Here is a 17,202-nt window from a genome sequence, read left to right as displayed (position 1 = left end):
TCATAGAAACAAATTATCTATTGTGAATATTGCATAATATTAAAGTCCTTGGTACACCTCAATGTAACAAATGTTGTCTTCAGAAACCTTTAACTAAATGGAAATCATTAATTTATGCTATCTCCAAGTAAATCATGACTACCTCCATTCTACCTTGGGTTCCCTGCTAGTTACTGCATAACATTACACTTAGATTGGGTGTAACTATGTTCATATAAAGAGATGCTTAGGCAATTTGTAATTTGCATTCACCATGAGCTTACAATATGATACAACAGTTCACAATTCACCTTCACCGTATTTACAATGTGTTACCCCTACTAGCGTTAGATGTAGCTAGTTTGCTCTGGAATTCTTTAAAAGAATATATTTGAAGTCCATTGACTGTACTTCATCAAATCAGAGGTTACCACTCTAATTTAAGTACTCCAGAGTGGATAAGGGAGTTTCACTAGGATATTTCTCCCTCCTTGCTTGAGGTCATGAAAAAAATCTTTTCTTTGAATACCCAACCTGAACACATGTGATATTTAAGTTGTGATGAAACCATGCAACTTTTCATCTAACCATGTTATGTACTGCGACGCCCCTAGCCTCTGCTTAGGATTGGACGGTGAATGAAACGTTAGGATATGCTACTTAAGGCTACATATCCATAGTTCATGATAGTTACAATGTATGCTCCTAGAATGTTTCTGGCAATATGCAATAAATCACAGTAGAATAGGTCATCTCATAAATGTTGTACCAAAATAAAACTAATATTTCAACTTCATTTATAGCTTTAAATCACACTTCTTAGTAATGGAGTATTAAACTCCTTGTTACACTTTAATATAACAAGTATTGTCTAAAGAGGCCTTAACAAAGAAGTCATTAAAGCATCTTTCTAATCTCAACTATCTCCAAATCAAAGTTTTAAATTTCGTACTGTACTGGTCGGTATGGCCAGTATTTTTTGTATCAGAATAGTGATCGGTACAGAAAATACATATATTTTGTACTTGGTCAAATATAGGCCGTATCAGTGTGTTTCAATCAGTACCTACCAGTTTTCAGCGTACTGGCCGAAATAAGTGAATTTTTATAATTAATGTAAAAATTCTGATTTTTTTTCATAATTTTTAATCTAATTCTCACATCTGAAGACTATTTTCTTAACTGTTTTTTAACACCATTTTCTCAATGACTAAAAATTAAATCCCTACTCCCCTTTTCATGATAAAGATGAGTGATTATTTTTTTAAATAGTTGGATTGAGAACTTATAAGTATTATTGAGTTTTATAAATATGTGTTTTACCTTTTTAAAATTTTCATTAATATTATTTGGAAATATATTTATACATATATAATTAATTTATTATATATAGACTATCTCAAAACGGTATTCAAAACTTTGCTCCAAATAGGTCATGACTGAATCCGTTCTTTTCTCCGGGTTGAGCTCATCCTTAGCCTTAATAATCATCCTGACTCACTACTCATGATCTTGCAAAAGGTTCTACCATTCTGGGTTGGAACTGGTAGTGAAAATTATCACGATGAGATTTCGAGAAATCTCAGTAAGTAAACAAATAGCGTACAACTGATAACATAGGTGTTGACGGCGTGTTTCGTATGCTCCTAGATCGGGTTCTCAGGAGTCTGGGTCTTCATGTTCTCAAGTCTGTGATAATTAAGAGAGAGAGAGAGAGAGAGAGAGAGAGTAGGAAAGGGAGGCCCTGTGATTACCCGGGAACCCTTCGATGCCTAAGTTAGTGATAATACTTTTGTTTTTTTGGGAAATGAAGTTTTTAGTGAGTGAGAATGCTCAATTGGGAGAATCGGGTCAAAGATAGAAGCCAATCTCTTTACCTGAAGGTTGAGGGACCTTATATACCCAGCCTTAGGGGTCAAAAAGCCATTCCCTGCAACCTGGGGGGAAGGGAAGTCCTCTTGGAGCTCCCTCTGACATACTTCCATTAATGCGGCGTGATTTTCTGGTGAACCCATTTAATGTGGCTCGATCTCCCTATGTTGCTTTGGAGTCTCGTCCTTTCTCTTTGGCCTGCTTCCTTCCCTTTCCTCTAGTTTGGATTCTCGCGCTCTGTGTAATGTTCCATCCTGACCTAAACAGGCATGCCCAATCTTCGTGAATTTATGCAACGTCCCATTCGGGTTGTTAAGAGACCCTGCGAGCCTCTCGGGCGTGGGGTGGGGGACTTACCTGATGTTGGGTATGGGCTGATTTTTTATGCATCAGCAGAAATCCCCTCAATAGTAACCCCACCAATTCTCATCAATTTTCATCAGGGCTGGACTGATGGGAATTTATTTTGCTTGTGGTTAATATTGTCACGTGTTGCTCCTTCCTCGCCGCTGAGTGAAAATACTGGTGGGCTGATGGCTTCACGTGTCCAATCTTGGTTCTTCTGTTGCTATTCTTGGGGACTTAATCCTGATACTTGATGGGGGTCAACTCATCTTTTCCACAATGATGTTTTTCAAATGTTCTCTTTCCTTTGTGGCTGCATATGCATGCGAGGCTTTAAATCCTTTCTCCCTTCTGCATTCAAAGTGTGTCAAGAATTGATAGCTTTTGGCATACTCTCTTTTCTTCCCTCTCATTCCTTTCGCTCAGTTTGTATTCCTTCCTGCTCTTCTCTTTCCTCCGGGTTCTTACTGTCCAGATGGCCACGTGGAAATTTGCCAAATCCGTGAGTTTTGAGCATCGTCCTAAGACTGGTTCGTCGGAGCTAGGCTACGCAGGCCACTTCTAGCCCTTTGAGGCCTCTCCTGACTTCCTTCGATCGTTGACTTTGACTTACTGTATCCTAGATACGGTGGTTCTTGAAGTCTCGAGGCCATGTGAGAAGGTCATAAGTGCCATGTGAGAGTGTCGCACTATTCCCTAGCATGCGGGTTGAGGCTACCTTTTCCTCGCCTAGTTTGCAAAGTCCTATATCACCTTGGGCTGGCTCCTGCTCAGCTTCACTCGAACACTTGGTGAATCTTGATCTGCTGTTGTATTCTGTGGTGACGGGCTTTGATGAAGTTTAACCTTGAACACACCAATCTCACCTACCGTAGTTTCTCTTGACTCATGACGTGAAGAGGATATCTATAGCTTTAGGGGAATGCATGCTCTGATTGACTGGAGCTGAGATATTGCAAGGTGTTGGACTAGACCGACAAGTTCTTCTTCATATCTAGCCATGGATAGGAGTTCCCAATAGGTCAGGTCAGCCGTGTCGAGTTCCCAATCAAAGTATCCTGGGGGCGTTGTGCCAAACAACAAGGCTGTGGGTCCTACCGCCATGCCGGACGAGTAGTGCTACATTGCAATCATCCGAGACTGGGTGACCTAGCATCCTCTCCTCGTTCACTCGGAGGTTGGGGAGGATAATCTTGCCCCTTTCCTACCTCCAATAGGCATCCTTTCGGTCATTGTTGGAGGAGGAGTGCTAGACCTTGTCGGCCATTGTGGAGGACTGAGAAGCCTTACTATCCACGATTAGGATCCATGAGGAGGAGGTGCTAGCTGAGTTGGGAGCTGCTCACAATAGGATAGCTACCTAAGACGTGGTCATCCTGGATTAGCGAGGCGACTTGTCACAGCTGCACGAGGCTACCACCCGATCCAGTGAACAGTTAGGAAGGGCTCTCTTTATTCGAGATGAAGCCTAGTCCCACAGGTACCTTGAAGGCCATGAAAGGATGCATGACCATGTCATCCTGAATCCTCAGGGAAGCTCTGAAGCGTTGGAGGCACACTTGTGGGTTGTTGACTTTAGAGACCTCAAGCCTAATTCAGCCACCCTTAATCATGTCAGGGAGATTGGGTGAGCGATGATCCTGGATGCCTTTCTCCTAGAGGACGATGACCCTCTTGACCTCCCTCCTGGTGATAACGCTGGTGCTGGCTTAGGAGAAGGCAGTTTTGAAGAGGCTGGGGCTAACCCTACCAAGCCTAGAAAAGAGCCAGGTTCCCTTTAGGTGGGCCCCATTGACCCCAAGGGGGACTCAGGGGTTTCCTGTGAGTGATCCCTCTTGGTGCCTTCGACGTGTCTCTTTTATTTTTTATGTTTGTCTTTCTTCCCTTTCTCCCAGGATATGATGTAACTTTTAGTCATTGTTATCTGTCTTGCAGAGACAGTGGATGCCACACATCTCTTTACTTCTGTATATATATATATATTTTGTGTTAATACATCTCCTTGTACCATGATTTCCCTCTTGTATTTCTGGCTTCCTTTTCACATTGTCTATTTGTCTGTCTATTTTCTGTAGAGATTTATGTTTTCGAGGGATGAGGAGTGTTTCATATTTTGCTTTTTCAAATGCTTCACCTTACGATGACCTTTGGTTCCCAATGAGACTAGTTCAGTATCCTAAGCCCTGCTCGTGAATCTTGGGTAGTTGGCTATTAATGTATATCCGTTAATGTATATCCATTAATCTCTCCATGTTTATGGCTTCGGATAACTCCTACCATGTGCGATCCGAGATTCGTGCTAGATTCTTCACGAGATTTGTGTCAGATTTGATAAGGCTTTGGGATACGCATGCTATCTAGAATCTCGAGGAATGATCTGTCATTGCTCACCTATAAATAGTCCCCTTTACCTTTGTCATTTGCCATCAACTCTTCCTTCATGCTTTTCAAGCGCTCCCAAGCTTTCTTTCCCCTTGTGCTGAGCCGTTGTTTGGCTATTTTTCGGCCTTAGGCCAAACTTCTGGTACTGTATCCTATGGTGGGCTTTTGTGGAGGCAACCGCTTGGTAGTCTCTTGAGGCTTTCGAAGGATGTCTTTCTGGAAACCATGTCACCCTTTGTCATTATAAGGCGCTTTGTAAGGACTATGAGCATCCAGCCTTGCGGGTGCGCCGTTCGATGGATTTCCCTATCTCAGAACTCCTCATACAGTTCATGTTTTGTCATTACATCTTGAGCTATTCCTATGCTCGAGATTCTCCCTCAGGCCTGGTGGGTGAAAGGGATTTCTGATGTCCTGAACCTGCCAAGGTTCAGGCACTTTCTCACTGTCCAGGGGAAGAGAAAGAGTGGGCGCTTATCCTACCAGGGAGGGGTCTCCTTCAACTCAAACTCTCACCTACCCCCACAATCTTTGATTTGGCTGGTGACCTCAGGGGTGCAACCTCTATTTGTTTCTTCCATATGGACCCTAAGCTTGTGTGGAGGTGGTTTTGACTGAGGCTAGTTTCCCCCTTTAGTTGTCCTAGACAGTTGCATGGTTCGGAAGCTCAAGTTGAGCCTGTTTCTCGCCCTTTTGCTTATTGAGCTCATATTCGAGGTGATTCCTATCCTTCGGCTCCCTTGTACTTCTGGGATGGTGCCCCTCCTCCTTCTGTCTTTTTCTGCTGACAATATCGTAGAGTACCCCGTCGAGTATGACCTTGCTTGTGGATCATTTTTGGCTTCTTTCTCTTTGCATAGTTTCTCTGTGGATATGTTGTAACTTTTCCTTTGTATGGATTTCAACAGTTGATGAATAAAATATTCTTTTATTTATGGTTTTAATCTTTGTTGCTTCTTCTCACTTTGCTTGTCCGTACTCTGCGTATGCCCCTTGCGGGCAATAATATGTTAGTTACTCGTTGAGACTTGACGTTTTCTTTTAACCTAGCAAGAAAATAACCTCTCATGCTATGAGAAAAATCCCACACGTCAGGTGGTACCCCGTCGAGTATGACGACCTCTTCACCCGCTTATTGCCTGGCCATGTTTAGTTCAAAACCCTTTATGGACTTAATCCGTGCTTGCCTGGATTCTTCCATGGGCACGGCACGGTGTGTGTTGCTGAGTTCATTTATAACTTATGGCGGAGGTCGTGCAGTGTGTATGTAAACCTGAATTTTCCCAAAGGCCTCGCATAAACTCTTCGCGGAGGCTACGTGGTATGTTAGACCGAGCTTCCCTAGGAATCCTTTGTTGAGGCCATGCGGTATGTATGACCGAGCACACCTCTTTGACCCTCGCGTTTGGTGGGAGGGGCTAAGTGGCACGTAAGCCTGAACTTGCCCAAATACTTTAACGGAGGTTGATTGAGCTAAAATATTGCATATTTTATATATTTAAAACCAATGTATTTTAATTGCTTCGTGACATTATTATTGGTTTTAAATGGAAAAATGGTTAGTAAGCATAAATACGAGTTGTGATTTTTAATTGATTAATAACATGTTTATACTTAATTTTATAACTATGATTTAATTGGGCAATATTTCCTCACATATATAACATATTTTTGATAATCTATTTTTCATTTTAATTTATGTTTGAGTGTTATTTTTATCTCTTTATTTTCAGATTAAATAAAATTCACATGAGATCCGGTTGGAACTTTTGATCAAAAGCGCATGCTAATTGAGAGGGAATATAAAGAAACATGCAGAAAATAAGAAAAAGAGAAGGAAGGAAGCGGTGGACTTGGACAGCTAAAAAAGACACAAAATAAAGATGACTTTGAATGTTAAATAACTTTCGGTGGTGACTTTCTTATTTTGGTTGTTCATAGAGGCACATGGTGAAGAAAATAATTTTCGGTGGACAGCACATGCAATGTGAAAGTGGGGCTGAAAGTCAAGTAGGAGGATTGCTAGTTTGGCTGGATTTGGACATTTATGCAGAAAAGGAAGAAAGGTGAGGCTGGTTTTTGGTTGGATTTTGACGTTTATGGGGGAAAGGAATTTAGACGTGAGGGAAGGAAAACTAGGGACCGACGGTCGATTTTTATTGATTATTTTTCCTAGAGGGAGTCGGTCGGTTAGAATTGAATATATTTTTCTTAGTGGAGTGAGGACAGGGGGCGGTTTTGAGGTCCTAGACCTGGAGGCAGCATCTTGTTTAGTTTTGTTTGGCTTTACTTTTACGTTGATGGGGGGCTCACTCGTTTTTGAGTTTTTATTTTTCTCTTGCTAGGTTTTGCCGTTTTGTTGTTTTTTGGTTGGTTTTCATTTCGAGTTCTTAGTCTTATGTTTCCCAGTTATTTCTTTCTTGGTTCTTAGTTTTCATTCGGCGGCTAGTTATTTGTTTTGCTTTTGTGATACCTACGTTTTCGTTTGATGGGATTTGGTTTTCGATTGGGTTTTCAGATTTTATTGCTTCTAAGTTGTTTTCTAGTATTTCTTGTGTTTTATTTTAGTTTTCTAATGGATAATATTTATGTGATTTCTATAGCACTTATGATGAACATGGTTGGCTAAATTTTCATACTAAGGTTAGAGGTGAAGTTTAATGATTTAAACATTGTTTTCGGATCAATGTAAAATTTATTTTGTGAGCTTGATCGATTGAAGGATTTTATTATTGGATATGTTGATTATCTATATATTTATCTTGATTCATTATGATTTCTGAATACAGTGAATACTTGAAGAATCCTTGTGATATTCAAATAGATCTGTGAATGTTTTAATCATCAATTGTTCATACTCAATCATTAGCGACTATTTTTCTTGACCTTAAATGCTAAATCTTCCAATTAAACGGAGTCATTATTCTAGTTTAATTGAAGTAAATCGATTGGAAACAATATTATAAATTATTAGACGGATTCTTGAAACCTTAGTCTTTCTCCATATCAATTCATTTTATCATTTTAGTTTTATTCAATTATTTTACAAATCTTCATCTCAGTAATTTTATTTTATATTCGATTGCACATTTCTTTTAGTAATTTCTTTTCATTGTTTGAGTTTATTTTCTTTATCATAAAAGTCAATCCTTATGGATTCGACCCTGTGAGGTAATACAACACCTGTATACTTGCAGGTAAAACTGTACTAAATTTTTGGTTCATTAGTTTGAGTCAAAGTTTAGGCGCAACAGAGGTCACACGGAATGTATGTCATAGGGATCTTGATCAAGTCCTTAAACACTATGATCTTCTAGTCCCACTTCTCCTTATGATGACTAAATGCACCTTGTCTTCTTGCTTGGTCTTCACTTGAATACAATAATGGAGGGTCCCCAGGTTAATGGAGATATGGTATTTAGTGGTGGAATTGATGATGATGATGAGTTTGGATTATCTAAGTGATGAATTTGTGTGTTAAAAGCAACATGGATGGTCCTTGGTGTTGGTGCCACTTGGGTGATTATTAGGGTTGGTATGGTGAAGTGAGGCTAGGGTTTGAATGGTGGATGAAGGGATTACAAATTTTGGATGAATTGTTTTGGGAAGTCTAGGGTTTTGGCTAGGTCAAATATGGAAATGATCTTAGGGTTTGGATGACTCTAGGATTATTCTTAGGATTTAGGGAGTTGGGTATGGAAGGTAGGTTTTGGATGATGGAATAGGTGGCTAGGGTTTTGGATGCTGGAAGGACTCCTAAAATGTAGGAAATGATTTAGGGATTGGGTATTTCAGTTAAGGCAAGAAATGAGGGTTTGTTTTAGGGTTTGAGTGATTTTAAGGTTATTTCTAAAATGTAGGGATTTGATTATGGAGAGTGCTAGGGTTTCCTAAAATGTAGGAAATCCTTATGGAAGCTAGGCTAGGGTTTCCTAAAGTTTAGGAAATCCTTATGGAGGCTTAGGAATTTTGGTTAGGGCTTAATGGAGGAAGGAGGCTAGGGTTATGATTCCTAAGGCAAGATATGTGTATTGAATTATGGAGGCAATGGCTTAAAATGATGGAATGTATAAGGCAATGGGGGATTTTGGCTAGAGTCAAAAGGGATGATGGAACTAGGCCTTATGTGAATGATGAATAAGGAAAATATGGACTTGGAAGGTGGTAGGCGTGATATGTGTTTGGGAGGTGAGAAAATCCAATAAGATATAAGATCAATGGGAAAATATATGAACAAAGGATAAATGAACTCAACAAGGGGATATGAAGACTTTCTTTTTGGTATATATAGATATTTTGAGAAATCAAAGAATAGTAAGAATAAGGCTTAGGATGTGTGTGATATGCTAGAAAATATAGATGAACAAATAAGAAATATATAAGAACAAAGATATATGGAAGAACAAAGATATATTGATAAATAATTTACCACCTATTCACGAATTGTAAGGTGATGAATTAAAATGGATAAATGGATTCAACACCTATTCATGAAGTGCAAAGTCATGATCCTCTTCTTGGAATTTACGAATTGCACCTAAGTAGCCCAAGTGCAAAGGCACCGACAGTGATCTCAAGAATTGTCAAAAGATGTAAATGATATGCCTAAGGGTCCTATTTATAACAATTACATAGGTGGAAACCCTAAAAGGTCCATTGGTAAAATAATTAAAATAAATAAATAAAATAAGTAAAATAAGTCTTGCATGGGCCCATGATGGCTTGTGGTGCATTGGCCCTTGGTTGGCCTAGGCTGGCCCATGGCGTGGGCGAAGTGCTGGCTATGGCTTACTGCTGCTGGCCTTGACTGGCCCATGGCATAGGTCATGGGCATGGCCAGGTGTTGGCCCTGGCCCGCTAGTAGTGTGCACATGGCTGCTGCTGCATGGCTGGCATGGCCCAGGTATGTGTCCTGGGCTGCTGATGATGTGCCATGGCCTAGGCAAGTGGCCTAGGTGCTGGGCTGCTGATGCTATGCACATGGTTGACATGGCCCGGGCAAGGGCTTGGGCACTAGGGCTACCTATTGGCATGGCATGCTGGGTGTGCTGATGGGCTGTTAGTTGGGCATGCTGATGGGCACTGGGTTGCTGTTGGGCATGCTTATGGGCAGAAGGGCTATCTGCTGGGCCTGCTACTAGGTGCTGTGGGGCAGTCAGGGGCTTGCCATGGCTTGTTAGAGACAGTGTTAGGGTATGGCCCGTGGGGCTATTAGGGTATGTCAACTATAGTGTCATGGCGTGGCCCTTGGGGCTATTGGGACATGTCAAGGCATGGCCCATGGGGCTGTAAGGGCATGTCAGCGACAATGTCATGGGGCTGTTAAGACATGTCAATGGCAGTGTCGTGGGGTTGTCAAGGCATGTCAGGGATAGTGTCGAGGCATGGGCCATGGCACTGTCAAGGCTTGTCAGCAATAGTGTTAAGGCATGTGCTATATGGTTGTCATGGCATGTCAGCGACAGTGTTAAGGGGTGGTTAGGGCATGCCAACGGCAGTGTCATAGGGCTATCAGGGCTAAGCTAGGGCATAGTCAAAAGGAAACACGTGAGCCACATTCCAATTGACTCATGCCTTTCTTGCAAGCTTCCTAGGGCATGCACTAGATCCCTAGGGAAGTCCTCCAAAGTTGGACTTGATCCTAAAAGTGGCCCGATCTTGACTGTCCATGCATGTCTAAGACCTTGTCCTAGGGCCTTTTTTGTTGGGGTCTTGTCATTATGACCAGGCGCACCTCGTTGACTCTAGCGCTTAGCAAGAGGGGCCAAGCGGCATGTAAGCCTGAACCCGCCCAAATACTTTGACGGAGGTTGCGCGGTATGTATGTGTTAGGGACCTCTGTCAAGTCTCTAAACACTTTGATCTTTTAGTCCCGCTTCACCTTGTGATGATCGAATGCACCTCGTCTTCTTGATTGGTCTTGAACAATTGTTGGCAATTGAGGGTCCCTAGGTTTATGGAGGTATGGTATTTAGTAATGGATTTGATGGTGATGATGAGTTCGGGTGATCTAAGTGATGCTCTTGAGTAATGGATGCAATGTGGAACGGATGAAAACTCTCTTTGGTGTTGGTGCCACTAAGAGTGAATTAGGGTTTTGTGGAAGTGAGGCTAGGGTTTGTAATGTATAAGATGAGATCCTAGAATGTAGGAAGTGATTTAGGGTATGGGAATCTCGGCTAAGGCAATATGGGAAGTATTTTTAGGGTTTAAGAGATTTTAGGGGAACTCCTAAAATCTAGAAATGGAAGTATGGAGGCTAGGGTTAGGGTTTCCTAAAATATAGGAAATCCTTATGGAGTCTAGGGTTTTCGGCTATGCTTGTTGGAAGAATAGATCTAGGGTTTTATGACCTTAATGAATGAGTATATTATGGAATTTGGATCTATGGAGGTTAATAAGTGTTTGGTGAGTGAGAAAGTGCAAAATATGTGTATGGAATGTATAAGGTAGTGGGAAATTCGGCTAAAGCAATTGGGAATGATAGATCTAGGGTTTTATGTGAATGATGAATAAAGATAATATGGAATTGGTGTTTTGGAGGCATGATTTATGTTTGGTATGAGAGAAGATGCAAGAATTTATATTATCAAATGAGAAAATATGTGAACAAACAAGAAAGTAAATAGTCAACAATGGAAGATTGGATAATGAATGGAAAAATACTTCATAAGATTGATAAATAATTCACCACCGATTCACGAATTGCACGGTGATGAAATAAGATAGATAAATGGATTCAACATCTATTCATGAATTGCAAGGTGAAGATCATCTTCTTGGGATTCATGAATTTCGCCCAAATAGCCAAAGTGCCAAGCACCGAAAGAGATCTCAAGAACAAATAATCTGTCCACTAAGGATTTTGTGAAAAGATGTAAATGAAATGCTACGGGTCCTATTTATAGCAATTACATAGGTGGAAACCCTAATAAGTCCCTTGATAAAAATAATAAATAAAATAATCAAATAATTAAATAAGTCTAGTGTGGGGCCTATGGTGGCCCATGGCATGCATTAGTGCTCAGCTGGTCTAGGCTAGCATGGGCCATGGGCATTGTGCTATGCATGATTGGCATGGCCCTGTGTGTGGCTGACATGGCCCAGACAGGTGGCTTGGATGTTGGCTTGCTGTGGCATTTTGGCAGGGATGGCATGGCCCAAGTAAGGGCTTGGGAGTTGCAGTTGTTGGGCATAAGCAGGGGCAATGTGCAAGGCTGGCATGCCTACTGAGGTATGCCACTAACCTCGCTGGGCTACTGCTACACGCACTGGGGCATGTCATGGCATGGCCTTAGCATTGTCATGGCCAAGCTATGTGTTGTCGGTGCATGCTGAGGCATGTCACTAGCCTTGCTAGGGGCCTAGGCATGCTGCTGCTGTGTGCGTGGCCGAGGTAGATGGCCTGGGCATTGGGTGTTGATGTTGTGCTCATGGCCCAAGCAAGTGTCTTGGGCATTGGGCTCTGATGCTATGTGCATGGCCCAGGTAGGTGGCCTGGGCATTGGGCTCTGATGCTATGTGCATGGCCTAGGCAGGTGGCCTTGGCATAGGGCTGCGTGATGTGTTGCGTGTTGGCCTGCTGGGCGTGTCACTTGTAAGGCTGTCATGGGAGTGCCATGGCAGGGGAAATGCATGCCTACAGACATGGTCTGTGGTGCTATTGAGTGCGTGCCATGGCAAGGGCCATGACATGTTTGTGGGGCTGTCATGAGGGGTCATGGCATGCCTATGGGGTTGTCAAGGCATGTTAGCGACAGTGTCAAAGCATGGGACATGGGGCTGTCAGGGCTTGTTAGTGATAGTGTCAGGGCATGTGCCATGGGGCTATCAAGGCATGTCAGAGGTAGTGTCAAGGAGCTGTCATGGCATGTCAGTGGTAGTGTCAAGGGTCTGTCTGGGCTAAGCCATGGCATAGTCAAAAGGAAACATGCGAGCCATGTTCCAATTGACCTGTGCCTTTCCTGCAATCTTCCTAGGGCATGCACTAGATCCCTAGAGAAGTCCTCCAAAGCTAGGCTTAACCCCAAAAGTGGCTCGATCTTGGTTGTCCATGCATGTCTAGGACCTTGCCCTAGAGCATTTTTTATTGGGGTCTAGATAGTATGATCGGGTGTTGTGACGCCCCCAAATTCCGTTTGGGATTAGACGGACATTTGAAGCGTCGAGACATGCAATACAAGGTTATCTGCCCCCGTTCATGACATATAAGATACAATGTTCCTAACATGCATCAAACAATATGCAATATTCACAGCGGATAAATTTTTTCTTTAGCAATACTATGCACCAAATTGAAAATATCCCAAATACTTAAAACATACTTCATACATAAAAACCCATTGAACAACTAAGATCACAACACTAGTCCAAAATGGTTATGATCCAAAAAGTACTAGAGATGCAACTCAATCGTACAAGTAGTAATTTACGTTAATTACTATATTAACATTGATGTCGCACCGTCACTTAGTCAACTGTGTCTAGTTGATCAGCTCCTGATTCTCCTTCAGGTCCTGTAACAAGATCTACCATTCGGGGGGAATGGTAGTTGGGACTACCAAAGTGAGATTTGATTACAAATCTCAGTAAGTTAATAAAAAAAACTTCCACACAAGCTAATGATGCATGGATGATATTAAAAGCATAAATGTATAATCAAATTCATAAGTAATTAAAGCATAACTTGGCGTACAACATAATATAATTGACATGACTTAAATTGAAACATGAACTGAACTTAACTTGACATGAACTTGATATGAAACTTGACTTAGCATGAACTTGCTCTAAAACTTGAATTAACATGAACATGATATGAAACTTAACTGATCATGAACTTGTTCTGAAACTTGACTTAACATGAACGTGATATGAAACTTGACTTATCATGAACTTGTTCTGAAACTTGACTTAACATGAAAAATACATACTCCACAGTTGTTGTGGCCCCATGTATTCTACATGTAAATATATACTCCACAGTTGTTGTGGCCCCATGTATTCTACACAAACTTGACTTAACATGAAAAATACATACTCCACAGTTGTTGTGGCCCCATGTATTCTACGTGTAAATACATACTCCACAGTTATTGTGGTCCCATGTATTTTACGGAAACTTATTCTTTAACTGCTTAAATACATACTCCACAGTTGTTGTGGCCCCATGTATTCTACGTGTCACAATTGTTGTGTCTCACGTAGTGTATGCATCACAATTGCTGTGACCCTATACATAAGTAATCAAGATGAAACGTGACTGGAATACGAAAGGACTGAAACCCTGACGTAACATAACGTGACTTGAACATAACTTGAAATACATGACCAACTTGAGATAGAAATATTTCGTAACATGGCATAACATATAATAGACAACGTATTTAACATGACATACTTGCAACAGTGAATATTACATGACTTGACATACATGTAATAGATGGCATACTTAGCATGATGTACTTGTAATGTACAGCAATACATGACAGAATATATTATGTAACAGATAAAAACTGATGACAGAATAAATTCTGTATAACAAACAATTACGTGATGACTTGGCATGGCATGACATATATTATAACACACATACATACACTGTAGTTCCTTTACTTAGCACACATAGACAGTAGACTGCTAGTAAGTTAAAAGCTAACTTACCTCGATCTCCGCGTTTCTTATAAAACCTCAAGCGCGATCACGAGTAACTGTAATTAGTGATTCTAAAAGTTAGCACTAAATCACTAATAACTTGAAATATGGAAAATACTAAATCACTAATAACTTGAAATATGGAAAATACTAACTTAAAGAGTAAAATTTCCATTTTACTCTCTACATGTAGGAAAATGACCGTTTTACCCATAACTTAAGGATTTTGCATACTAACTCCAAAAGTCACCAAAATTTGCATGCCTCATGTAAATTTTATCCTCAACTCAAATATCAATTTAAAAAAATTTAAAACTAATCACAACTATTAAAACTCCATAGAGCCGAAATTCCCATATGCTATTTCCATTGATTTTTGTTTCCAACTTGTTTTGATCAACCTTTTGATCTATGACTTATAAATATGTGATCTTCAAACCAAACCATCACATGGTTTAAAAAGATATCCTAAAACATATATAAGCTTCTAATTCAAGATCACATGGTTAAAAATTAACCAAAACATAAATTTAGCCAAGAACATCCACACTTTGGCTTATTTGAATATATCTCTTTGCATAAAATTTCATATATTTGAAACTAACATCAAATATCTACAAAATAATAATATAACATGTATATAAGATGCTTAGGATCCTCCAATAAAATTATCAAAGTCATTGGAATAGGTTTAGACCACCAAAGAGTTAAACTTTCTCAAAACAAAAACTGTTTTTCCTCTTCCAGTTTCTAAGTTTCTAAATCTAAGAAAATATTTCATCAAAACCTTTAATCATGCCAAAATCCTCAACCAATAATCATATACACATGTTAACAATACTCTATAAAAATTTCAGACCCATATCTATCCATTAGCTTGGTCAAAAACTCCAAACTATAATATATTCTCCAGTTTATCTCCCACAATGACCTTTTTATAGTTTACATAATATTTAGCTGACCAAATGATCTTAAAATGGGACAAATAAGATATCAATGTAAACTAGACTAAAAAAGAAACAACTTATATGAAGGAGACTTTATGATAAAATACTTACAAAAACTTCGAAATGGGCATGCAAAAGAACTCCTAAAAGCTATCCGAGAGAGAGTGTTTGATATTCTTTTAATGGAAAGTGTAAATGAAGATAATTTCGTGGGGAGGGGTGGCTGGAGATACTTATGGATGAGATATGGAAGAGATAAGGCTGGAGTAAGAGTTAAGTGTAGGACTCTCTTACCCGAAGTGAGAGTTAAGTGTAGGACTCTCTTACCCGAAGTAAGAGTGGAGTGTAGGACTCTCTTACCTAATAATATCTATAAAAATCAACTCAAGATATTTTTACCTAATAATATCCACGAAATTAGCTTAAAATATTTTTATCCAATAATATCCATAAAATTAGTTTAAGATATTTTTATCCAATAATATCCATAAAAATTAGCTCAAGATATTTTTATCCAATAATATCCACAATTTTGAACAAACATTTCGTCTGAAAATATGAAAAAGTGTTATTGCACCATAAGACCTTAAATAACCCTCCGAGTCTAATGGCACAAACCATAATACATTTAGACACTTCTAACTATCTCCAATAATCAAAAACACACTTATGATACCATAATGAGTAATAACACTAACTATGTAGTTAGACTAAAGCCTATATGATTAATGGATTCGTGAAAGTTTATAGAGTCTTCACGAGATTCCTAAAGTCAATAGAAATTCCACAATTGAATTTCTAGCGGGCTGTTACAGGTGTGCCTCGTTGACCCTCACATTTGGTGAGAGGGGCTAAGTGGCACGTAAACCTGAACTTGCCCAAATAATTTTGTGGAGGTCATGTGGAATGTATGACCGGGCGCGCTTCTTTGACCCTCACGCTTGGCGAAAGGGGCCGAGCGGCTTGTAAACCTGAACTACCAAATACTTTTGTGGAGGTCATGCGAAAGGTAAATGTCAGAACCCCAAGGAAAGTGGCCGCAAGTCATGCCTCGACACTGTCGTTGACATGCCAAGAAAATCCCTTGATATTGTTGTTGACATGCCATGACAGGCCATTGACATTGTCATTGACATGCCAGAATAACCGTTTGACACCGTCACTTACATGCTAGGATAGCCCCACAGACATGCCTCAGGCATGCCATGGGCCCTACCATGGCATGCTTGTGACGCCCAGCAGCTTACGGCTTGGCCATTATAATGCCAAGGCCATGCCATGACATGCCCCAGCACGCGCAGCAGCAATCCAACGAGGTTAGTGGCATGCCTGAGTAGGCATGCCAACCATGTGCATGGCCTGCCTGCGCCCAACATCTGCAATGTCTAGGCCCATGCCTGGGCCATGCTAACCCTACACAGCCCTGCCTGTGTGCCATAACAAGCCAGCACCTAGGCCACCTGTCTAGGCCATGTTAACCATGCACAGGGCTATTCCACCCATGCACAGCTCAATGCCCATGGCCCATGCCATGGGCCAGCCTAGACCACTTGTGCACCAGTGCATGGCACGAGCCATCATGGGCCCCACGCAAGTTTTATTTAATCATTTGTTTATTTTAATTCTTATTTTTATCAATGGACCTATTAGGGTTTCCACCTATGTAATTGCTATAAATAGGACCCTTAGCATTTCATTTACATCTTTTGGCAAATTTCTTAGTGGACGGATTATTTGTTATTGAGATCTCTTTCAATGCTTGACACTTGGGCTACTTGGGTGAAATTTGTGAATCCCAAAAAGAGGATCATCACCTTGTAATTCATGAATAGGTGTTGATTCATTTATCCATCTTATGAAGTATTTTTCCATTCATTCTCCAATCTTCCATTGTTGATTATTTACTTTCTTGTTTGTTCATATATTTTTCTCATTGATAATATAAATTCTTGCATCTTCTCTCATACCAAACATATATCACGCCTTCCATACACCAATTCCATGTTATCTTGCTTCATCATTC

This window comes from Carya illinoinensis, chromosome 11 (assembly GCF_018687715.1).
Source record: "Carya illinoinensis cultivar Pawnee chromosome 11, C.illinoinensisPawnee_v1, whole genome shotgun sequence".
Taxonomy (NCBI): Eukaryota; Viridiplantae; Streptophyta; class Magnoliopsida; order Fagales; family Juglandaceae; genus Carya; species Carya illinoinensis.
The sequence above is the reverse complement of the archived record's forward strand: the minus strand, read 5'-3'. Positions refer to the sequence as shown.